General features: G+C 39.3%; 1 protein-coding gene and 1 non-coding gene across 5 annotated transcripts in view; one reads left to right on the top strand and one right to left on the bottom strand.

The window, feature by feature from the left end:
• The window catches only part of LOC128891648 (homeotic protein distal-less), a 135894-nt gene that overhangs the window by 64298 nt on the left and 44360 nt on the right, over nt 1-27236 (bottom strand). The window lies entirely within an intron of this gene.
• On the top strand, nt 1660-1778 carry LOC128892568 (5S ribosomal RNA). Its single transcript, XR_008461097.1, has one exon. It is a non-coding gene; the product is annotated as a 5S ribosomal RNA (ribosomal RNA).

Below are 27236 nucleotides of genomic sequence, written 5' to 3'. Positions count from 1 at the left end.
AATAATTCTGTGAAAATAATTAATTTCATCCTAACCTCTTAAAGGACGAATTTTACGTCATTTTGATATCAAAGCAAACGTACACACACGGGTTAATATCCCTCAAGAGGTTAACGTAGGATTCCGAATATTTTCAAACCTCCGTGGGCCGAACTTATTTTCTCCAGACAATTTACAAACCCGTCATCGATATAGTTATTGGTTATCAGGGACATTATATAATTAAAATGTGTACGTCATCATGTGAAAGAATTAAAATTATTTAGTAAAATCACGACGTATTAGCATGTGACCTGAAAGTTGCAAGTTGCATTATAGAAGGTTAATATTTCTAAAGAAATTATCGTTTATTTATCGTACTGCTGGCATCATAATTTTCTGAAACCTAAATGAATATCATCTCTCGTCACATACAAAATTAAACTTCGCATCTACATGTATCTTTTCGCACGTATGTTTTCGCATGTATGTCTCACAGATGCCACCCCCCTCCCCCCGCTGCCAGCCCATTCTTATTTCTTTTGCCCGTGGTTTCGCCGAAGTAGCCCCGACCACCGGTGTAATATGATCCTCTCCGATTGTTACGCTTCTGTCCAGTGTTTTCTTTTTCTCGGACCTCTTTCTTCTTTCACTATCTGTCCTTTTCTACGTTCGACGCTCGGCACGTGCCAAGTGTAAACAGATAAAACCTCGAGTGCCAATATTTTGGGTCTCCGATCTTGCATGCCTCATTCAGTCGATACTGTATCTTCTAATGTTTTGGCAACAAACTTCGAGTGTAGAGAAGGACAGCGAATGAAGAAGAGGACGGAGCGACATGCTGAGACAATATGTAGTAAATACGTTGCGAATTGAGTCGTGTTTGGTCGAAAAGAAAAATGTCAGGAATATGATGGTAACAGTTTTACGACAAAAACGGTAATAATAAAAAAAAGTTTGATCGTTGCATTAGCATTGTCTCATCGAGATATCCGATCCCGGATCACGATACTGTCCATTTATCGTAGAGAAACTTGAGCGTTTAAGGAGACTGTTGAATTATGTACGTATGTATGTGTATGTATCAAAAGTTTATCGAAGAATACAGATAATGATAGACTGGTATGAGTTAGATAATTAATGTAATAAACGTTTCTCAGTTTGAATCCTCTCTAACGGCGATTAATTAACTGAGATAATCGTAGAAGAAGCAAATATATAATTTTGTGTATAAAAGAGAGAACTGATGTGCGAGGAAAAGTATTACTTTTCAATAGCATTGAAGAAACAGAAAGTGTTAATGGAAAGTAGATAGGCAAATGATCTTTTCAATAAGTAATCCGAGTTCTAGGCTTATACATATGAAATGGAATAAATTGATTCTCGAGAGAGAAATGTCTCACGATGAAATCTGGAGTTTTTTCATGTTTTACTTGGAATCAAATTTGCTTAATTGTAATCAAGAGATACTTGTACAAATTTTTAATCCATTTAGAATATACACACATCATTTCGAAAACCTAAAAAATTTGAAATAAAAATAAAATGGCGAATTAAAGCAAGATAAAACAGACAGAAAGAAGTCTTTAATTATTTTTTTTTAATATTTGCATTTCTGCCATCGAATGACGAAATGCGAAGGAAATTCAATCTAGAGGTAAATCGAATAAATAGTTGTTAGTCAACGATCATATCACGTTGGAACCACCAGTTCTCGTCTGATCACTGAAGTTAAGCAGCGTTGAGCGCGGTTAGTACTTGGATGGTTGACCGCTTGGGAATACCGCGTATCGTTGGCACAAAAAATCCTTTTTGCCCATTTTTTGTACGACTAAGAGGTTCAAAAGGAAATATCTAACAGTGACCAATTATATGCAATAATGTCAAAGCATTTAAATTCTAAGTTTGATTTTAGAATGGTAATTGTAAAGAAATTGTAATTAATTAAATGTGCTTTTAGAAGCGTTAATTACAAAATGATGGATGGTTGTAAGTTTTATGATATCATTCCGAGAAGTCTAACCCAAAACGGAATGATAAATCTTTAGACCTGACCTCTTTCCTTCGTAAAAGACACATACGGCTAATTTTATATTTAAACAACGGATACACAAATGTACAAAATTTTTCAAATAAATAACATAAAACGATAACGTGATAGTTCAATGTAATTAATCATTCGCTATCGTTTATTTATCGAATATTCCATAGTAACGTTGCTTAGAGTCGAACGGTTCTTGTGTCGTAGATTCAGTAGAATATAGACAACAACGATCAGACCACGCCGAATCTCCAATATGGTGTAGTGCTGCAACGAAAAATCTAAAACAATTGCAAATATTTCAAAACAACTGCTCTAGATTAATTTTAGATGCCAGTAGGTACAGTAGAATAACATAGGTTTTTCACTTAATTTTCAGTGACATCAGTGTCGCAAGGTCCCCTTAGTTCTAATTCTTGGGAATGATACAGATAAATTTACTCTCAAAAATTCCATACAGTCTGGACTTGAACATATTTGCAAAGTTTACAGCAGCAGAACTTCTACTGGAATCCAGAACAATGGCTTCGGTCGTTACGATGACAAAAGGACTCGAAGAATGGATCAAGCAAAGGGCAATCTCAGTCTTCCCCGAACCGTCGAAATAAATTTCTCTGTTGAAGGAAAATTCCAACAAGGATTCCATTCAAGAGGAAGTCTGCGAGAAGAACTATCACGAAAGTATAGAACAGTGGCTTCAATTATAACGATTTACACTTAAAGGGCTCGCTCGAACAATCAACTAAAAAGCTACCCGAGACTCTTACAAGTGGCTCGATTGTATGTAAGTTCTCGCAACAAATTGTGCAATGTTTCCATTCGAGTAGTCAGGATCTGGAGTCGTTCGGAATAAAAATCATCGATCACTGTCACTTGGGCATTGATATCCATGAAAAACGGCGAGAACATGAATAAAACACGTTTATAATTAATGCAGAAATATTCTACCTATATTTTTTTTTATTACAAAACGTAACATAAAAAGTAACACTTTAATCAAGAAAAATATTCATATCCATATACTTTTAAACTTAAGTGGTGATTGCATACGAATTTAGAAATTATACATATTACAAATGATTATACCTACTTGTTGATCTTGGTTACCTTTCATTTCCAATTTACATGCGAATTTATAACTTTGTATGTACATTACGAATATATAAATACATTTATATTTAAATTTAGTTTGCTAGTGTCAAACAGATAGCTTCCATTGACAGTTTCGTTAGGTCTGATGAACTAATTCTCGTACGTTTGACGCTTTGAAGTATACGACTATGGTGCTAGTATGGTGCTAGTTTCAGCTACGGGGAACTAGAGGGTACTGAGCTCAATTACGGGAGGTTAGAGAGTACTAAGCTCAGCTATCGTGGTGCTAGAGGGTACTGGGCTCGGCTTTGGGAGGTTACAGAGTACTATGTTCAGCAATCGTGGAGTTAGAGGGTGGTAAGCTCAGCTATGGGGGAATTAGAGAGTGCTAGACTCAGCTATCGTGGAGCTGGAGGATGCTAAGCTCAGTTTCAAAGGGTTAGAGGGTACTGAGCTTCAGCTATGGCAAGCTAGAGGGTAACAAGGTAGCTGGTAAGGTAGAAGGTAAGCTCAGCTACGAGTTCGTGTGTCCGAGGCTGAGAATGATGTTCTTCGTTTAAGCGAGGTACTACTGAACGTTCTGGAGACCCGAAGATCCAGTCTTCGCAGTCGTTGCAAAACGTTGGCTCGAATCGCGACGATTCAGCGTTGACCAATAAGCGACTTGTTCGAACGATCGAGCGACAGTCAAAGGACTTCCGGGGCTTCCTGTGTCCCGTCTGAAAGGGCCGGATGCACCGATGCGTCCTCGTCGTTCTCGGTCTTACGCAACGGTGTACTACTGCGTGTTGCCGCGAGCGTCGCGTCGTCATCGACGACAGAGGCTGAGGAACGTGCTCGCTATGGAAACAACAGAGGACAGAAGAATATAGACGTTGACATATCTCGCTTCGAAGTGGGGAATTGCCTTACGTAATTCCTTCTTCTTGGAGCAACAGTTCTTCGGTGTACTTGCACACAAAGGAGATGAGCTCTGGGTACGCGTGAATAGATTGGAAGAGGAAGCCGAGCGACTGTTGCGTATCAGTCGTTTCGCGGAAATCTGACGTACCGTTGACGGTTTGTTAAGGCCAGAGATGGCCATCCTCTGGATCAGTTGTGGCGAATTTACGAATAGTGACGACTCTACGATTTCCGAGGGCTTTGGCAAGGAATCTTGTGTAGGTTGGTCTTCGATTAAAAGCATTCTCTATGTCAGTATATTTCTAATATAACAAGGGTTATATTGTAATATTTTCTAGAGAAGTGTTTTGAAAGTAATAACGATATTAATATTTGGAACAAAAGTCAGAAATGTAATAATGAAGAGAAAAGAACTTTTAACCGAATGTTAAAATATTATCAATGCAATTTAAAGTATGTTTTTAATATAATAAGAAATTTTTGTAATATTTTTTAGACAGATGTTTTAAAAATAATAACAATATTAATATTTGGAACAAAAAATTGTATATTAAGTATCGAAGAGCAATAAAAAGTCTAATGATAAAGAACAAGAATCTTTCAATTAAATGTTACAATGTTATTACTGAACTGAAATATAAAAATATTATAATTGCAATTAATTTTTTATTTTAAGAATTGTTTCTATCATTTAATGGCCCACGTACTGCAAGCGTGAAGTAATGTACGAGTGAATGCAAGATATATTTCTAATTACAAGATTTGCATCGTATAGAATACAAATTAGTATGTCCTATTTAGATCACGACTACACTCCAATATATTAAACACGTTTCACGTGATACCATTGGCGGATAGTGGAACAGTATGAGATCAAATCTTTATTCGTATTCCGAGGATCGTTAATACCTGTGCTACATAGATATTTTTTAGGAGGAATCCAATTTTCCGCTGCTTAAGTTATAAAAGTATGGACCACGTGAGCCAGTTAATCATATTGTTTCCATTCCCAATAACTATGCGAATAATTTAGATTTCTCCTTTGTTCATGTGCAATCCTCTGAAGATACATTATTCATGATATTGCATTCTGATATTGAGACTACTTAATCTTGCAAGGCTTTCCAACAGAGGCTTCAAGATTTTATTTATTAATGACAAAACTTCGACACTAACAGATTCCACGACACGTTAGGTACGGGTTGAAATTCGTATTGAATCGCGAAACGATCAAGAATCCGCTGATTCATTGGATCCAACGTGCAAACGTTTATTAGATTTCAGAAAATCGAATGCAACGTGTCCTTCGTCGCTCGTTTATGCGTGGTGTCTTTAATATCCATCGATACCGAGACCGTGTCGCTAACGATGATCGTTACTCTTCTTTTTTCCCCACCTGGTGTGCCATTAGCGATACGTTCGCTCACGTTTTTGTCAAGATTCCATTGCGCTGGAAAAACACATTAATGCAAGCAATCCGCGTGAAATGAAAATTCAAAAGGATCGCACGCTGCTTTACTCATTGAGCTCTGAGTCGTTATCTGTTTGTTTACTAATGAAATGACGAGATACTACATGGGCAAAATGTATAATAGCCCTTAGCAATAATTATTAGAGGCGAATACATTTTACTTTGAGTAATCCTTGGTAAGACTAGAGAAAAGGTTATAAAGGAATCGAAAGATGATCCAATAAATATTAAATACAGTAAACAAGAATGAAATAAATAATGTAAAATTGCACGAAGGAAGACTCGATCAATATACATTAACTAAAGATGGAAAAACATTCAATTTTGAAATTTACAAACGAAAGATTATATTTATAGTTTTACATTATCATTAAGTTGTCGACACTGTTGTAGTTAAGCTTGACCAATTTTTGTTATTGAACATTATTTGTATCGAACACATTTTATTATCGATGAAATTTATTGTTGAATTGTGTTGATTATTTATTAAAACAAACATATTAATTTCACCCTACTTATTATATTGATATTTATTATTCATTAAATGTTAATTTTATGCTGAATAAGTAATGAAATTGTAGTCTGTGCAGCCAGATATTTCTTTTCTTTTCTTTAAATTGTATGCCTCAAGAAGTCGAATGAGAATAATTATTTTTCTTTCTCGGTACTTCCAGTAATTTAATCAACGTCTGTATACCAACAATGTTCCCGTGGAATTATTTTTCGTGGTAGCAGGAATCGCGCTAATAAGTCGTTGACGCTGAGCATCACGTCAGCTGCGTATGACTGGCATTCCATATCCTCCCTGAAACGAGCTGCACCCGTTCCTCAAGCTTTCTATCATTCGATGAATTCTGAGCGTTCCTGGACTCCCGCCATCGTGGAATTCATCCTGCACACAATGGGCTCGCAGTATTCCACGTTCCTTGATCTTCTTCACCGAAAGAATTTCTCCTCGATCAGTTTTATACCATGATCGAAATATTATATTATTCTGAATGAAGGCACTTGTTAGTCGAATTGCTACAAAATAAAGAGTTCTTTAGGAATTATTCCAAGTAAATTACAACAAGTACCTTTTCTTGTTTTCGTTACGTGTCTGTTGAAAATTGTAATTATATACACTTTCATTTAAAATAGAGATTCCTAAAGCTTCTATTGAAGAACCCTTTGGATGAAAAGAAGTAGTCGATTGTACTATACCTGTCGAGCAGACCAACGAGAAAAAACAATCGCACACAAGCTCGTGATTGAGTCGTGTTAAATTTACTGGGTTTTAAGTTGGACTTATGTATCTGATTTTTCTTTTTCTCTTCATTTATCATGTTTTATTTATCATCTACATCGCGTACATTGTAACACGTATCACGCAACGCGCGCTTTATAATTCATTCTATATAAATACCGCACAGGTGTCACCAGAGAAGTACCGCACACAATAAACGCACACATTACACAAAATTAAACAAACCTTATATGCAAAATATGAATAGCATAGAATGTACAGAATTCGTGGAAAACTGTTATAAACGTCAAAACGTTCACGTTCTGCAAACTTGGTGTTAACCAACTCCAGGATCACTATGATAAAACCTACAGTGTAAATCTGCCAAGTAAATCGAACAGTTAAGTAAACTGCGAAGTGTATGTATACTCTGGAAACGATTTTTTATTAAAAAGTCTATGATTAGAGTCTCGGATCTTGAATATCCTCCTCTGAAAAGTACCATCGCCTGGTCGTGGAACCTGGCACCGTCTAGGTGAAATACTTTATCGCGCGGAATGGCGTTCAGCGCAATTCCAAGTAATTATGCCTGGAGCAGCAGCTATTCCGCGCGGCGCTTCAAAACGCAAACGCGCGTGCACGCTGCTTGCAGCAGAAGGGGGAGAAAAGAGGCTAAAAGGTAGAGAACCAGAGTAATAGCGATCGGCAGCCAGCAAGGAGGGGAAACGAAAAACGTAGAACCACCTGTAGCTGGTCACTACTCCCGTACCCTTTCGCGGTTATTCCGAGGAAGTCGTCGTAAAGACGCAAAACTACCCCAACTCCTCATAGAAAGATACTGATTTTGAGGAATTGTGAATCTTAATAGTTTGATATATATCGTAGAAGGTTCGAAGAGTATATGAATATGTATGGCTTTGAAGATTCTTGTAAAAAAGTCGGTTAATTAGTATTGAAGCAAAACTGTCCTAACTCCTCCTAGAAACATCTCAAGAATTTTGAATATTAATACTGTGGTATGTAATAGGTTTAAAGAGTCCATGCATACGTATCGCTTTAAAATTTCTTGTAAAATTAGTAAATTAGTAAAACTGCCCTAACTCTACCTAGAAACATACGTTGAAAATACGTAGAAAATAACGAAGATACTAGAAAATAAAATTTAACATTCACGAATGTTGCATTACGTGTTTGCATAAATCATTGAAGAGTGTGTCATATAATGCCTGTTTTTGTTGTTGTTGTTGTTGTTGTTGTAATACAGGAATGACAAAAGCGTGGCGCAAATTTAGAATATTTACGAGAAAACGAACACAATTATCAAGACAATAGAAGTTCTGCGGGGACGAGAAACCTTTGCGTAACAATAGGAAATTGAAACTAGAAGATCCTTATTCGTGAAAATCACTTCGAACAATTCCGTCTGTCAGAAACTTTGAAAGATACAGAATGCAATTCACGAGCCATCATTGCCAGTAGCTAGAACGCATTCCTGGCGATTTGCACGCCATTTCAGGCATTTCATGTGCAATAAATATCTGTGCTCCTGCGAGTCTATCTTTTTTACAAAACAGAATGCAACAAATAATTTCAGTCACCAGTTATTGAAATTATTGTCGGAATGCACCTGGTTCTCAGTGTTTCCCAACAATTCCAGCAGCTGAGTCGGACTATCGTTGCTTAGGTTCGATCTATGTGATATTAAACTGTTGATAATGATCAAGATAACGAGCATAGGTATTAGATTGAATTTGTTTAGATGTTTATTGAGAGTTACTAAGGGTTAAGAACCTACATTTGACTCCGTCATGACATCTTCTTCATCTTCAGCCATGAATTCTTCATTCTGAAGAAACATAGCGATTCTTGCATCTTCCAACATGGAATAATCTGTCGAATACGTGGAACGAAACTTGCTCACGAACCGTGTGTATTTCTCAAGGATGCTTGATCGTCAAAGGGTTAACCGAATCATTTCTGCTACTTCCGAACGTCAAACGATCTTCAAAGGCGGCGCGGGCGTCGAGATGTAGCCATTCCGATGGCGTATCTCCTGTACGCCGAGGCCGTTCCCGTAGCCGCGGGAATGACGACATCGGCATTTCGAGCAAACGACAGAAACGAAGGCAACAATAACGTGGAACGGGAGGTGGCGCGTGTTATGTAAGATTCCGTCGGTGCGGATGCGACGCGTCAGAGGATCCCTCGAGCGTGGCCGTTCATCTTGGCTTCGCGGTCCGAGCTGCCACCGAAGCTAGAAGAGGTTTCCTTCTCGACGACCGATAGAACCGCCGCCTTCCACTCGGTCAGAATTTTCCTTTTGGTCCCTCGCCAATCGTCCACCGATAGTCACGCTCGTCTTCCTTCACCGACCTTCGATCACCTTCGGCTTCCTGTTACGTCGTTTCATCTCTAGTCGTCCACCTTCTTGCCGCTCCCTCCAACTATACCCTATCTGTCCCCGCGCCACGCGGAGAAAAGGGCGCCCGCGGTCTTTCCAGTTACGCGAAAAATGCGGCTTTACGATGCTACCATGGCATTCGAGCGATCCATCGACCGTTCGCTGCGCTCTGGTCATTACGACGCCGCGCACCTATACAGGCTGTCCTGGCAATCGCGGTGCGACCATCAAGACGGGAATTTTTTCGCGCGGAACGGAACGGGAAATGCTAGAGAAATGAAATACGCGAGATGAGGATCCTCCAACCAATTTAACACGTCAGACTAGTTCTTGTGGAAAGTTTTAGGAGGCTGAGATTTTGTTCTTAGATAATTGGAGACTGCATAATCTAACATTTTTTGGACTACTTATTTCTGTGAGATACTTACGGAGTTATTTTCTTGAATTATTTAAATCTTCTTGTTCGAGTTGATAAGTATAATACACTGTATACACTGGAAGTACGTCGAAAGTATGCAAAATGAATTATTAATATCAAGATACTCATTTATAAAATATTCTCGGCATACGTTTTGTATACTTCTCATACTAGCGTACATTAAAAATGAATAAAATTTGAAATATATTTATTATAAAAGATAGAAAGTTAATAATAGTAACTAGACTTCAAAGAACTTGAAAATAAATAAAACTGACAATCGAATTACTAAAAATTAACCCTTTGACTGCGGGACGATTTTTGCTGGAAATTCTAAGAGTCGTAAAGGTGTAAATTTGAAAAAAGTATCGGCTTATAGAGAACGACAAAATGAAACTTTTTTATACTTACAGTTTATTCATACGACGTTTAGTTTCAGAGATAAACATTGAAAATTTAGATGACCTTTTTCCTAAAATTCAATTTTTGCAACGAAATTTTAACTTTTCAATTTTTATTTCCGAAATTGAGCATCCTATGAGTAAATTGTAAATATAAAAAAGTTTCATCTCGTCATTCCCTGTAAGCTGATATTTTCTAAAAATTGATTTGACGAATACAAAGAGTTAATGACTCTCGATGGGTACACGAATTTCTTCATTTCTTCTTTCGAATGAAAGAAAGTATATGCAGCTCAGGCGCCAATAAAATCGCAATCATAGCGAGGGTAATGGTATCGATTCCGATCGAAGGTCGCATCGAATGTTTCGAGTGAGTTCTCGCGGAAGCTGAAACGGTGACTCTGATTAATTGACGCGTCGGACGGGGTAAAAAGTGGGACGAAAGGAAGCGCCGCGACGCGACGCGGTACGAGGCGCGAATCCCGCGGTATGAAATCGCCGCGACGAATGAAAACCTACGAGGCCTTTTTAATGAGTCGTCGCTGGCCAAGTTCTCAAGACGCGGTCGAGGAGAAAGAGAAAAAGAGAGAACAGGTGCGTGACGTTAAGTGGGCATCGCTTCAGGTCCCCTCGAGCAGGGGCCCCTTGTATCTGTTCGCTAAAATATATATTAATTGTAGAAATTAATCCTGTACCTTTATATTCAATCATTTGTGACTGTAGTTTATAAAAGAAAGTTCATAAAAGAATAAACGATTTTTGAATTCGAACAAAAAAAAGAGCAACGTCTTGACTACATCACTGAAGAACATATAATTCATAATAGTTAAAGAAGATATATAAATAAGTATTCCAATCGTCACAATAAAAAAATTAATGGATCGAGGTTGTAAAAAATCAAAGGAGATTTTCTGTTTGATTGATTGTTAGTAGATGGTGTTATTTATTCCCATTTTAAACACACGCCGGAAAAACTGCATATTTATGAATGACTTAGTGATATGTAAATACCTGTGATGAGAAGTTTCTTTGGAAATCAACTGCGAATTCGTTTAATATGTTCCCGTGGCTTACCTGAAACAAAGAAAAATCAAGTTAGTGACAAAAGACAACATATATAGACAATCTTCTTCTTAGTTGTCATATATAGACTACGTTTAAAAGCAAGATTATAGAATCATCAATCCTGGAATTTTACTGATCGACGATAAATCCAGATATCGCTATAGTATTCGCAAAATATAAGGATGCCAACGTATTTCAAAAGAATGAAACGAACAAAAAGTAAAAGTAATCCTCTGCTTATTAGGCTATATCCTCAGATGATCGCGTATGTTTTCATCGATAAGAAGATTTCTAAGAATAATCGTCCTTACACCAAGACTTACTCAAGACTGGAGTTGTAAGGTGGTTTCAAGCATGCCAACTCGATAAATCGGAAAATAAAAGGGCCAGTTTTCCCAGCATTGAGTCTCCAGACCTTGGCCTTCAGAGGTTATGTTCCGAATGGTCCCCGAGTCCTGAATGTATAGTTAATATTCAGGAAGAGTACTCACTTGTGGAACGTACACTACATGCAACTTTCTATTGGAAAATAATTTCTATATAATTCTGGCTATCCTGGAAGACGATTCTTTGAGTCCTGAATGTACAGCTAATACTCATGAAGAGTACTCACTTGTAGAACATACATTACACGCAACATTCCATTCGAAAATAATTTCTATATAATTCTGACTATCCTGGAAGTTCATTCCTACCTAATCCCAACTGGATCAGTCCGCTCCTAATCGACAAACGACCAGTTGGAATCGTAGAAACCACCTTTCCAACAATAGCTACCGAAAGAAATGAAAAAAAAATGATTGACTCGTGAGATGGAACGAAACGATGGCAACGGGAACACCCGCGGTACCATAAACCTGTCTCCAAGGTGAGACAAACGACTGGACAACGGAGTTCTCCCGAGGAGGCGCACGCCACATTGTCTTCATCCTCGAAACGGAAAACGCCATGGCCACAGGGAAGGGGGAGGGCGAGGAGAGCGGCGCTTGTAAATTATGTATGAGAGCGTACTCACGAGGGATTACATAATGGCTTGTTTACGACCGCATGTAAACAGCAATCAATGGAGCGACCACTGTCTCTCACGATTCGTCCAGGATCACGGAGATCCGTCACGGGAGCACCTTGTGCCACGGCTCGACCTTGGAACGCCATAAAATCGAACTCCGTGTAAGCACAGCGAAATCGTGACGCGGAACCTCGCTGGCTCGATTAATTATTTATGGTGACCAACTGATTCTTTAATCGCCAGCGACACGCAATTGACAGTCGACCGCTTTTAAGGGGGCTCGGTCGCGTGGAGATCAGCTACCAGTTATTTCCTAGATCAAATTTTCAGAATATGTAGTCTTGTATGGTTTTCGTCGGTGAATTAAGTGGTGTAAAATTGAATTTGAGGATTGAATTTTTAATACAATTTTGAAAGATAATATTAAAACGCCTACATTAAATTGTATACTATTAATCAAACTTAATATTAATCTCATTTTTGATTTATACAAATTAATGCTTTCACATACTTGACATTTAGCATTAGTCCATTGACATTACAAGCAGAACGCCTTTATATCGTATTCGTTTACCTGTTGACGTTCTGTTATATTTGTTGAATATTAAAGTGTTGTAATGGTGAATCCGAAACGTAACAATATAAAGTGATATCAAATATGTTGTTTTACAAAGAAAATTTACAATCTTCTTGTGCAATAATTCGAGACTCAAAAGGGTATAAACTTATCCCTTGAGTAATTCCATTGAATGGGTCAAATAAAATATTAAACTCAATGACCATGAATAATTTCAACTTTCAATATTGGGTTAAAAAATATCCCATCATGCACCAAAAGCAAAGCAAAAGAAGGAAAACAGTTTCTATCCCACCTAACCCTAATCAGGTACCAGGAAGAAGCCACGATCGACGTCTGAGCCCCCCCCCCCCCCCCCATTCTTTCGCGTATTTCTCGTAGCTATACCTTCGACCTCGGAATTAACGTTGAAAGTTGGAAGAGTAATTAACGCGTCGGATTACGTCCACCCCTAACCGTGAGCTTTGGTGTTTCTGGTCGGGTGACTTTTGATACGGCATCCAGTAATCGTATTATAGAATTCCCGTATTCGACAGTGGCTCTAATGCGAGGATATACGAACGATAAGGCGGAAAAGACAGGGCCGCGTCGGTGAGAAAAATGCGAAATCCTTAATGATTATAACTCATCGTAGCATCGTCGCCGGGAGTTGCGTGCCGGTGGCATACTAGGATTGTAAATTACATGAATTAATTCGACGGTTTCTTTAAAAGCCTCTAGCCGAGCTTAACGAGCGTTTAACACAACGGAGCCTCATGCGAACGATTATTAATGACTGGGAATGCATTAACTGCTGTACGAGTGTCTCGGGAAATCTATTTGCATCGCGGACGGCTGCTGGGCTAACTGGCCTTCCGCGATTCGCTCCTGCCGCTTGTCCTCTTTTTCGCTCGCGAGGATCCCTATTATCTCAGCGACACTGTCTCTCAAACCACGTTCAATTGCACCGCATTAATCTCCAATTTTCGACTCGGTCCCGTCGGGCGACGCACGCTCCAACGAAGATCCTGAATCCTTCGATTTTCGCCGGATGATAAATGAGACCATCGATTTTTCTAATGATAACGACATTACGCTACCACTGCGCTCAACTGTATCTACGACCGAGCGATACACGGTGGGCAAAAACGTTGATCCAGACGAAACACTCAAAAATGGAATTTCGATAGGATTTTTGATCGATGAGTTCGGTAGAGCAACGGTACTACTGTAATTTAATTTTTAGGGTTAACACGAAGTAAAGCTAGTATAGAAAAAATAAAAAGAATCCTAATAATGTTAGTTTTTCAGGAAAATTAATCTTTCTTAATTTTTAAATTTTGGGTCCTTAATTGTGAACGCCAGGTTTGAAAGGGTTAAAAATTGCAAAAATTTATATATATACTCTTCAAATCTGCCGAATTGAGTTTAGAATGAAACATTTTAAAACTACTTATTTGTAGTAAGTGCCTCATTCTTTCGACTTTAGATTGACCATGTCACCAATCAATGAACTACTAAATTACTAAAACGACATCAGAATTTCGAAGTTCTAAATGGTGGATTTAATATGGCCGACATGTACATTAAAAATTTATTAGATTTGCGTAAAAATTGATGCATTATAGTTTTTGTGGTCGCTGATTATGAATCTGGCATCAGAATTTCGTAACAGCAAAAATTAATTCAGGTCTCTAAAAACATCTCAGTTTTGTCCAGGTAGATCAATGGATTTGCCCACTGTGCGGATCCCTTGTCTATCCTGCGCCGTCGTCCTTCCACCCCCACCCTCCCGTCATCGTTCCCTACAACCTCTCGCTTCATCTCTCTCGGGAGTTGCGTAGCAAAAATGTAATTAAAGGCGTACGCTTGCGCGGGCTCGCACACTTGTAATGAAAGTGGATGGCAACCAGCGCCAGCGGCTCGGACCGTTGCAAGTGAATGACGCCCGAAGGCCACGAAGGTGCCGCAACATGTGTGCAGTTGCAGTGCTTGGTTCCATGCTCGTGCGCGCGCAACGCTGGCTCGCGAGTGCCAATCACACGTTCGTTATACGTGTTAGGATTTTTATTATTCGGAAAATCATGCCCCTCGATTCGAAGGTTCCGGGATAAGTGGCATATATTGTAATAGTTTCCCATAGTCCTTCTACTAGAAAGCGCATCTCGAGGCCGGATCCTTGAGGAACTCCATTCGTCAGTATAGTATATTTTCACACATTCACTATTGTTGAAGAGTAGAACTCTCTTCAGACCCTGATCTAGTCATGAAACTTCAACGAAATGTGTTGGAAACATCCAAAGCATTGAGACAAGGCCCTTGACTTCGTGTGCGTTTGTTCTATTTCGCTGGAGTCGTTGTTTTATTGTATTTAATTAGTTAAAACGTCAGGCGAAATTAACCCCTTGTACTACGCTGAAACTAAATAAATTTAACAACGTGTCTGACTCGTGATTTTCAAGTTTGGCCTAAAATTTTCGTCACAAGTCAGACTCGTGAAAATAGTGCAAGGGGTTAAACGAAGTCAATGTAGATATTTCAGTGATACAGTGTAGCCTGTACAGAGTTCCTCGTGCTAAGACGTTTCGGACAATTCTTGCCTTCAATGGATAAAGTAATGAGTTTTATAGATTCAGGAAACGGAAAATAGAGAGGTAGAGATTATCTTAGGTTCAATGGCCGGTAGAGGGTAAGGTAACGAGGTAGAGGTCCGGGAATGATTAGCAAGGATGAAGTCATCAGTTATCGAAGGAAGGATTTTCGACTTTTTACTACCGGAGTTTGATTTGAGATGTTTGACGAAGGATGAAAAGGTAGTGTCTTAAACTAAAAATATTAGGGTGAATCAAAAGTTGTTGCGCTTTTTACGTTGCTCATTTTTTGTAGGGAGTCCTACAATAATAATGTATATCAGTAACGAAATAGTATCTACTAAAATAGTATCTAATCACTGTATGGAATCTGTGAACTGGCAAAGCGACGACTACAGATACTTACAAATAAGTACTATTAAACATCTTATACCAGATATCAAAATTTATTAAAAATTTCAATAACAGATATGAGAGAGATTCTGCAACGTGTCGTGAACAAATATAAGATTAGTAGACGGTAGAAGAAATGAGGAAATTACGGTGGGCTTGGGGGAGGAGAGGAACATGGATAGGGAAAGGGAAAAATAAGAACAAAGACCAATCAAAGATAGGCAGTTAAGAAAAGTAGGACAAGTTGTTGCGTAGGAAGTAAGTTAGGCGAGGGTGTAGATTATGTATGAAAGAGCAGATGTAAATATAGGGTAAGATATGCATTTCATGTAATATACCCAGTCTGTTCTGTAATCGAAAGGCATAAATTACTAATAAACTGCTATTGTACTACTACTGTTGCTACTATTATTACCGCTACTACTATTACTACTTTTTTCGAGAAATGTTCTGTACCATTCGATGAGTGTATACTTCATTAAACAAAGGATAATCGAGAAAATTTGGAGATGTAGATATTTGGTAACGACACCCTAAACATCTAGTAAACAATCCGGTACCTCAGGACGACTCGATTCCACTCGTGAATAAATCCCTTTCGAATCTAAATTGGTGCTCCTAAGTCAACACTTAGGTTCCCGAATAGTAAGCCAATTTCTTTATGTGTCGTGGCAATTTGAAGGAGATCTACCCTCTAGGTTTCTCGAGATCCCTAAAGATCAACACTTGGGGCAACTTGGCGTTTCATGTGTGTTCAGTGAAGAAATAAGTTGCCCTTTCGTGTTACTTTGTCGAGGACTGGAATCTTTCATTACATCCAAGTAAACAGATATTTGTAGCATAATAAACAGGAATTAACAAGACACCACAACCTTCTAAAATATACGTTTAACTCCTTGCCATACTTTGACGAGTCTGACTCGCGATGAAGATTTTTACCCAAACATGAATATCACGAGCCGGGTTCTTTTTTGTTTTAAAAACAGATTTACGATCTTCTTTTGCAATAATTCGTGACCCAACAGGCTGTAAACTTATCCCTCGAGTAATTTCAATCAATTTGAACAACGAGATATCTCGTAGTTGCCAGTGAATGGGTCAACAAATAAAAATGCTAGTCTGATAGCTTGAATAATCATTTTCATCTTCGTTGCACTAAAATTCCTACCGCAACTCCGCATTACAAAAAGACCTATATCCCACGAAGAAACATGGTTAACACAGTTGCGCGTGGAACAGATGAGACATGCCCGACCGCAACTACTTTCCACGTGTAATTGGGTTAGCTACCACTCCCACCTTTCCTTTTTCACCCGCGAGATTTCCCATTATTCCTCCCGATCCGCCGCAACCTTCGATTCCGCCGCGCTGCGATCCCTCGTTTGTAACCGGAAGACTGAGAAAGGTACCGAGAGAAAAAATCCTCAACTCTCTCGCTCCCAACAGGCTCGCCATGCCGTTGACTCCACGCTAATGGGTTGTCTCTCTCGTTCACCGCCTCGCGTCTCCCTTTTTCTTAATCAGGTAGACGCAACCATTATCCTCGTTTCCTTTCCCCGCGGCCGCGGCGAGGAACAGACGGCCTCGCAACTTCTCTGAAAACTTCTTTCTCCTCCTCTCTTTCATCCTCGACACTCTTTCCCTTCTGGTCGTCTTCGCTAGCTCTGCTCGGTGAACGTGCAAAAGGACAACTCGACGATTTAATAACTTTGCAGAGAGGAGGAAACCCCTGTGATCGACTGTCTGTCGCGAGAAACGATCAGAGTACGGCTGGGAGGGTGTGCCGTGATCTTCGATATGCCCGCACTCCCTGCGCTTTGATATTTACGTCTAACCACTTCTTGGATCTTTCATCAATCCCATGACGTAATTCTTCGCGACATTTTTAACGCGTCGACGCCATTGTCAGGAACTTCAGGACTTCTACGATTTTCTTAAGGGGCCACACGCAGTTGGCAGGTAAAATACGAGAATTTTCTTTTCAGAATTTAAATATCAGGCGGAGAAATTAACCCTTTGGACTCGAAATGTGACTCTCAGTCACCATTAGGTTTCACGCAGCAAATCTATCAGCAATAATGTTTCTTTAGGTTTAATTTCTTTGGAACTCGAAGTGTCAACAAAATGATTGTCGGTGAGGTAAAGGTGAGCTGATTCTCAAATCTAGATAGCTTAGCAATCATGGCAATAGAATGCTAAGAAACATCTCGTGTTGCTGGTAGATACTAAAAAAAGGCCTCGAACTTTAACCTGAAGTATTTTCTTTTAAGTTATCGACTTGATCTCCATTACAATAAATCTATATACATGACCCAAGTCTCAACCTGATGGTCGTTGCAACTTCTCAATGTATACGAAGTTCAGTAGCCAACAAATATCGCTTATTGATGTTCTTCTAACAGATTGCAAATGTACTTGATAATTATAATAATAGTAAGAGTATAATACGCGAAATGTCGTGGCTATTAAAGTTTGTGTAAATGGATTGCAGTGGCCATCAACACAAACCTTCGTTTATTATCAAAAAGAAACAAGAAAAAAACAAAATAATAGGTGCATAATGGAAACCCCCTCAAGTATCCAACTTTTCCATATTTACCAATTATTATACTATATTTACTAAACGTGTCTGACACTAGGAGTTACATACAATGCTACGAATCACCATCACAGCTAAAACAGACAAGACCATCCAGTAGGCACTTTAGATGTAAATTAAATACGAGTTAGTTGTAAATAATTAAATCTCTATTCCACAAACAAACTAGGCCACCCAATACGCAACGCGATAGAACTAATCGAAACAAAGTGTAAATTGCTGGTATAAATATTAAACATTCATCATATCGCAGTGTGATATTCAATCGATATCACACTGTCCAATCGTAGAAAAAAACTTTCGCGTTATTCTTTGATATTTATGTTACCGTACATGTAATATTTCTTACAAGGAGTAAAGGCATCGTTAAAAAAGAAAAAGAAAAACTGGAAGGGTGTGCCGTACCGACTGGAGGAGAATCCGAGGAAGAAATGCTCGCGAGGCGTGAACGCAATTAACGTGATAGTTCAGCCACGGACGTAATTGCTGTGCGACTTGTGTTCAGTTTTCCATCAGGCAGGATCGTGATAACTTTTACATTCAGCTTTCAATCTACGCGTGAAAGCATCGTTTAGAAGGGAAACTGTGGCCAGGACTCATTTCTGGAAGCAACGAGAAGAGAGAGATCTAGTGGCGTTGCGTACGGATAAAAAGATAAAACACGAGGGATACGTACAATTTAGTCGTACACTCTTGTCTCGTCTTCGCATCTGTATTTGATCGAATCGTGGAAAGTAACGGAGTTGAAATTATTCGTAAGTGGAATCCGGATGTTTACGCGTTTATGGCAAACGATATTACGGCAGAAAGAATGTCCACAAATAAAGTTGATTATACACATATTTATGAACTTATTAAATTAGTACATTTTTATCGAATTATTGGAATTATATTTATTTACAATTTATTGATATGATATATTCATGAATATGCATATAATCAATTTTATTTTAGATACGTTATCTATTTATCAGTATATACATCTATACATGTATATTAATTAACAATAAATGTATTTTATAGACAATATAATAAAAGTGTAGCATTTCATATTGAATTATAATGTCTAAGCATTTATGATTGAGAAAATGGTTTACATGTTAATAATTATCTATTTAATAGCTTATAATATACAAAATTTATATATTAAAAAACAAAAAACAGGTACAAAATGTGAAATCGCAAAATGTCTTGATAGCGGGATCACCTGGGAGACACACTCTACCAGGTGCAAGAGGTTTCATTCCGATTAAAAAAGTATACATGTCGAATCGAGTAACCTGCTCCTTGTCGAAGTCGGTTAAAAATAGACTCGATCAGAAACGAAGAAACCAAGATTGACAGACTTTTTAATAAGAATAGAGGTTGCGATTGTACGAAACGCGACGCGGTTGCTTGTGTTTTCGGAGATCAGAACGAGAGGAGACTATTGAAAAGCGCTAATTGACCTCAGGGGCCCGACTGACCCGGCGTGCGTCCGAGCTGACAGCCCTGGACCAGTCGACGATTAAACTTCCCGTTAATATTGCTCGCTCGTTCTCTCTTTTTGTCCCTTATTTCCTCTCTGCCTCCTCTCTCGCTATTTCTCTTTCGCTCATTGTTCCGCGGACCCCTCCGCCGCCCTGCACCCTCGGCCCTCCACCCTTGACGCGTTCGTCGAATATTTATGCCAGCAGTAATCCAATGCTGCAGCGCGTAGTGCCGAAAGTTCTTGAGCGTCGAGTACTTAGCTAGACTCGTTCTCTTTCGTCAAGTACCTTCACGCTCCTCGTGTAATGTGCGGAGCATGAAGGATCAGTCACAGAGTAGGGACACCTGATGGTGCGAGGAAAGGGAATCGTAGATGATGTAGATGTAGAGCAATTCTTGATTAATTGCAAGTCTTAGTCGTAGGCTAATTGAAACGTCGTCTGATGCAATGTGAGTCGAGTTCTTTGACCAGTTTTTCTTATTTCGTATAATATTGATAACAGAATTGTAAGCAGCATCGAGAAACTCTTGGTTGGTCGGTAGAGAAAGATTGTCGAAATGACGTGAGAGACACTTCTTCTTTGAGGATTTATTTTTCTTTCTTACAAGAAAGATCGAACCAGCTGTTTTCAACTCCTTTGCCATCTTTTTACTTTTCCGAAAAACGGTCACCCATCTTGTACTACACCCCGGGAAGCGTATCTTAATCTGAATTATCGCACGCGACAACAGTCTCAATGATTCTAAAGCGTTGACATGTAACCCAGGTTATTATTTTGATAATAAAGAGTGATATTAAATTTGTTGTTTTAAAAAGAAAGTGTACGATCTTCTTTTGCAATAATTCGTGACTCAAAAGGCTATAAACTTATCCATCGAGTAATTGCAATCAATTTCAATTACGAGACATCTCGTAGTTACCAGTGAATGGGTTAATCATTCCTGCTCGATTGCCAAGCTGACAAAAGCTGATCAATTTCCAAGTCTTATCCTTCTTTCTCATATTTCCTATCACTCGTGCATAGGAAACGCTGAGCGCATTTCAACTATTGATAGCACGAGATTCATGATACGTACTCTACCAATCGGAAACGATTACACGAGCAGATCCTTCTGCACGTTTGCGATAGTATGAACAGAATCGATTGAACCGAGTATATACACACCAGCATCAAACATACTTGTCCATCCTGCCGCAAACGAGCTGGAATCATCATCAATTAGCGTGCCTATCCAACCACATTCCACCAATCGGAAATCACGCGTTTGTAGTATACCGGAAAGTTAGAGAGAATGACCCTGAATTGAATCTATATTTAGTGAACAACATTTATATGAGGGATAGCAGTATTTTCAGTCATTTTAAATCCATTATTGCTCCGAGTTTCGTGCGACATAAACTCGTGTGTCTAATAGCATTGCTATCTTGAAAATTGAACACCACTTACGCTGAGACATGAACCATAGATAGAACTATTGTATATGTAGAACTCTATAAGTTCTTATAGTAGAGTATTTCAGCTTCTTTTCTTTTATCTTGTAATATCCAGAAATGTTAATGTTGTAGATATTTCCAAGGGTGAAAATGCCGGAGCTAAGATTATTTCTAGGGGTAAGAATTTAAAAATTCATTGTATTTCTAAAAGTAGGAAGATTACGGTCGAAGTTATTTCTAAAAACAGACACGCGAAAGTTTGTTATTTCTAAAAGTAAGAATTTTATAAGCGTACTTATTTCAGAAGGCAGTAATGATACAGTCCAAGTTATTTCTGAAAGTAGAAACCTTTCTTGAAAATGCAAACATCACTTATGCAGATACTCTATAGGTTCTTTCAGTGGAATGATCAAGTTTCCTTTCAGCCGGTATACACACAATTCCGATGTCCTCAAATGCAAGAATATATAAAATATCAATAATAATAAACATGCTGTACCGTTTAAAAGATAAGACATATTTTATTCGGGTTTCAATTTTTGTTCTATACTTTGGATGAATTTGCATAGACATCCGCATATGTAAAACAAACATAATTTATACTACATGTATTCTGCATCTAATATAAAATACGTTCTACGTGTCATCCTGAACTGCAACAAATTCTGTGAACTTCGGAACAAACTCCAATTAAAACCAACATCTAAATTGTCAGCTCTCTTGCTCTCTATAATGAAACTGTTGTCGAGTGCAAGGGGTTAACATCTAGAGTTGGGTCTCCGCTGGAAAAGCGAACGATTCCAACGGAATGAAAAGTGTTGAACGACACTACGTAACCGTGAGTAAAGCAGGGTGGGCGTCTCTTCCGGTCCCACAAGCCCCCGTTTCCCAGAAATCGCGTCGCCGTTTTTGGGTCGAGGCTTCACGGTTCGGGAGAGCCTTCACGGTGTCCGAGCCATCTTTCTATCGACCCGGACAGGAAGTCGAGTCTGGCCGGCGAGTATATACGACGACGATCGAACGGCGAGGAAGACGCGCGCGAGGACATCAAGGTGATTTAGCGATGAAAAATTTTCGTGGCCACTTCCGGATCTGGCGGTCGAGCACGTTGGGACCAACGAACGAGCAAACGAGTGCGCGCGAGCGCGGTGCCCCTGTCATTATTTCCCACAGCCGCCGTATGTTTCTACGGTTCCGCTAGGCTAATCCCGTGACTCGAAGAGAGAACGATAGAAGGATAGCCCCAGCCAGAGGGGCACCGAAACGAGGGAGGGAGACAGAAGCCACTGTGAGAGGAACGAAGGATTCCTCGAGGGGCCCCGCGTACAACCTGTCGTGTCCGCCTTGACAAAACAGCGAAATTGCCGTGGGGGATAACGACGGCGGCGACCGCGGTCAAGAAGAACAAATTCTTCTTTATCAAACGCTGAAAGAAACTGCCGGACGGAAAGCAAGACTTCGGGTGAAACTCGCTGATACCTCTTTCTCACGGATAGTGACGAGTCCAACGACATACTATCCCCCTTCAGAAACCTAACGACGAGTTAAATAGAACACAAACTGTTACATTTCTGTATTTATTATAAAATAACAGTACGAAATTAAAATGCAATAGATAGGATTAAGAATCACGTACACAACACATATTAAACTTTGTAACAAACAACTCTACACACGTTCAAACAGTTCCACGACAAGTTAAATAGAACTATTCCATCAATCATCGATTTCGATATTTATTATGAAATAACAGTATGAAATTGAAATGCAAATGATTGGCTTAAGAGCGACGTATGCAATATACATAAAATATGTAAAGAATATGGAAAGAAATATGTAAAGAAATTTCCTAAAATTATGTAAAGGTAAGTAACAATATAAGCATATTTCACGTGATATTAATAAATGCTGTTAAAGCTAAATATATAACAAATTACAAAAAGTTAACACGTTAAGAAGCGTTAAAATTACAGAACAAAAACTTTTGGAAATTTAAAGAGTTCATACCGAATCAATGATGTACAAGAAAAAATTGTTTAGACAACTTTACGATACGTACATCGATATATGTATACGAAATGATACATATCGTATTTAAATATCGTAATAAATATTACGATTATTTAAGCAAAAAAAGAATTCAATTTTTTGAAACGACCAAAGTAGTATAACCCCTTAAGTCAGACAGTCAAGTGATCGTCCACCAGGGAGCGTTATCGCCCAAGTTGTCAGCCCTTCAGCCCTGGCCTCCACAATTGGGGACACAAAATTTAGTTGAGGACTCGTACATTACCGACACTATCGTTTATTGCGAATCTCCTTACTTATACACGTTAAAAAAGACCAGTTTTCTCTGAACGGTACACTATTAGGATTATTTTTTTATATTTTTTCCAACCCTAAAAATGAAATTACATTGATACGAGAAAAGAAAAGTAATTCAAGGTCTGAAAGGGTTAAATAGCGAGGGTAATGCATGCTAACAACGGTTGAAACGAATTTTCATTCTCTTGTCTATGACGTAGACGTGCCACAAGTGCATCGATCTTTCCGGCAGTGTGACGCGGGTGTATAGACGACCGCGGTTATACATAGCTATCGTCGTAACGAATCAAGTTTGAATCTTTCTTCGGCTGTCGCTTTACTTCGTACTTTGGAGTGATGTTGGTTTCGACTTGGTTCGCGGACACAGCTGTCTGGTTGCACACGGTAAGTGCGCGATGCAACAACTACGGGAACAGTGGCTGGCAAAGAGGGCCAGAAAAACATTCACAAAGGCAGGATGCCGCTGCACCACGGTATGCCGACCACGAACCTACGAACTCCGACGACCTAGCTTTCATATCTGGCCTCACCACTGCATAATTCACATCTAGTCCTTACGGATATACGTAACAGCCTATATATAAAAGCCACTAATGGCTCTTAGCCCGCGAACAATGGAAACCTTCCAGCTGTATTCGAGTTACGCGACATTTCCTCGATTCGGCAAACGCGTGGACTTCTTTCTGGGGCTGTATTCCGTGTTAAGCAAATGTTGTAAACTCGCCCTAGTCTATGCGTGAGAGTGGAGGAGAAAAAAAAGAATGGAGCGGAAGATGCGAACGAGGCTCGAAACGAGCAGTTGCATTTTGGCGATAAGCAATACAAGTAATCAAGTACCAGAGAACCCTTTAATTGCCTCGCGATTTAACCCTTTGCACTCGAGTTGACAGAGGTGACTCTCAGTCACCATTAGGTTTCACGCGGCAAATCTATCAGCAATAACGTTTCTTTAGGTTTAATTTGTTTGGAGTTCGAAGTGTCGGTGAGGCAAAGGTGAACTTATTCTCGAATCTAGATAGGTTAGCTCTAGAATGGTAAGAAACGTCTCGCGTTACTGGTAGATACCAGAAAAAGGGGCCTCGAGTGCAAAGGGTTAATACTTCGAAAAAATATATTGCGTGTACCGTGCGAAACGTTCGCTCGAATTGCTTGGAAAACGATTCACTGCTCAAGGCTGTCGAGAGCTATCCACCTTGTACCGTTTAATCCTTTTAGTGCTGGATGCTTCTGGCCAAAGCACTCTGCGTACACGCATCTAATCGTTAATTATTATTAAAAATATTAACACATCGCCGCGCTCGACGCGTAGTCGATAACCCAGAAGACTCGAATCAATACTACCATTATATGAGCCGTTCACTGCGCAAATCGATTAACTACACTTTTTGAAAAATCTTAAATTTAAGTGTCAAAGCACTTGGTGCAGTCATTACTTTTTATATTTGTAATAACTTTTCTGAATAATACTGATTAACACCATTAAAAAAACAGACATTATTACATCACGTTATTATTACTTGTACATTACTTCATCGCATTTCTCAATTTTTTGTTTAATGGAGTTAAACGATTTGTGCAACGAACGGCTCGTATAATAGTATATTTAACAAGCGTAGAAACAATTATTAAACACGTAACTATCTCTTGCCGACTGCCTCAAAATATATTCATAAATAAAACATCTGTCACGATGGAGGATTCGGGAAGTTGCCCCTAGCTCTGAGGAATGTTCGATTGAAAAGTTGCACGGATTGATGTCACTCCTGCATGTTTCCACGGAGAGGTCGGCACTTAATTCTAGAGTGGTAGGTGTATCGACCTAGCTAGTACGGCACGGGTTAATAATAACAAAGAATTCCGTAGGCCCTCGTTTCGCTGTCGTTGCTCGCGTCGCTGCAGGCGGTTTTATAATGAAAGAAAGTTTCTAATCATCAGCGCAGCGGCTCATCGATCCTCGTCGTTATCGCGGCCGTTCCCGGTGATGGTGTGGTGGCCGTGCAAGGAAAACTTTTCGATTCAAATCGCTGGACAACTCGCCGAACGTATGATCGCCGTATGTAATCCGAATCGAGCGAGTCTAGCACCCCGTCGACGTCATCCTCTATCGCTGACATCGTCGGACGGTTCGCCGTGCGTATAGACTCGCTATAAAGACACGTACCAGGGACCGTTAAAACACCTTTCTCGACGTTTCCGTCACGGAAATGCCGCGACTATAACGCTACGACGTTCGATGAAGTTCAAGTGACTGTTCCGTGACGTTGATATCGCTGCGATTATCCGTTATCAACGGCTTGTTTTTTTCCTCGTTGGTGCATGACCGCGAGGAACGTGAATTCACGGAATCTGAATTCGTTAGAATGGGGTAGCCTACCTCGACCATTCCTTGTCACCTGACCCGATCGTTGGACTCATTTCTTTATTATAAAATAGTTTACTTGCTTGCAATAAAGGAGGATGTTTTAGGAGTAACTCCTGACACCTAAGTTATTGATAAACCATCATTCGTTAGGTTTCAAGGAATTGTGAATTCACGGAATCTGGACACGTTAGGCTAGGATAGCCTACTTCGAACTTTCCTTGTCGCCTAAATTGGTGGATTGATTCAACGAGGTTCATAGCTGAGGTAATTTTTCGAACTGAAGAATTGTCGACGACTAGATACTAATTTTTTGAAACAAACTTTTTATTCAAATATCGACGCTCCATTCCGGAGCAATTTAACTGATTATGTCGCTAATAATTGGTACTGAAGCAAGTCGACCCCATTTCCAATTAGGTTGCCGTTGAAATTATAAATTTCTAAGAGGAATTCAGGAATTTAGTCAATACTCAACTGGTGAGAGTTTCCTCTCATCTACATTCTCTCATTTTCATGGTACGACTATATAATATACCAGCTTCTCGATGTTCAACTGAAGGCCACACTTTGTAAAGAGAATCGTTTAAAAAATTGTTAAGAAGAAGACGTAGTTTAGAGTAACATTTAAACTCCACTTTTTCTCCTTTTAATGCTAGGAGTGTACAGTATAACATTAACGAGAGTACGTATACACGTAATATTGCAGTATTAATATAAAAAAAATTGAATACTCTACGCCGACTTCTCAATAATAAATTCCTGCATTAAAAAGTGTATTTCTTAACCGCAAATTTCCTAAGAATCTAGTTCCCAGAGTCCAGGTCAGCGACAACAAAATAAATTACGCCTTTATGTTTCCATTTTCAATCGAATGAAGTCATAAAGGCGGTATATACAAAGTGTATGCCAGGAAATCGTGGATTTCTCGCTGAATTTACTGTACCGTGCGCGGGGATTCAATTAAAAGCCAATACCATTCCATATTCCTAAGTAACTCGGTGTTTGCTAATAATCGTTGACGGGGAAGTTACGACTCCGCGATCCGCGGCCCTGGATGGTAGCGCAAAAATCGTAATCGCGCATTTATGGTCGAACGTCGTGATCGCGGCATCGGTTTCACGGATCGTTAATTTCGTCGTTACGACACGAGACCGGTAATGGTCGGGTGCAAAAACGTCTAGCCGCGGGAACCGTTTAATTTGGAAGAATTTCCCGGTGTCACGTACTTTCATCGGAGAAGCATATAGCTCCCTCTCCTTTCGTCGAGAAGAAAGGAGAGGGAGCTTTACCGCTCGCAACACTTTCATAGATCCGCGATCTAGGTTACCAGGGCCCGTCTCGTTTCATCAATTGCAGTAAACGAATAATTTAATTGTATCTTGAAATTCCAAGCTTCTTCTACGTAATTTTGACTCGAGGGGGAAGCCACCGTGATTAATTGAAAATTATAGCTATATTCAAGAATTATTTATTTGAAAATGATTGACTCGATGGAAGATC

This window comes from Hylaeus anthracinus, unplaced genomic scaffold (assembly GCF_026225885.1).
Source record: "Hylaeus anthracinus isolate JK02 unplaced genomic scaffold, UHH_iyHylAnth1.0_haploid 12002, whole genome shotgun sequence".
NCBI lineage: Eukaryota > Metazoa > Arthropoda > Insecta > Hymenoptera > Colletidae > Hylaeus > Hylaeus anthracinus.
The sequence above is the reverse complement of the archived record's forward strand: the minus strand, read 5'-3'. Positions and strand labels throughout refer to the sequence as shown.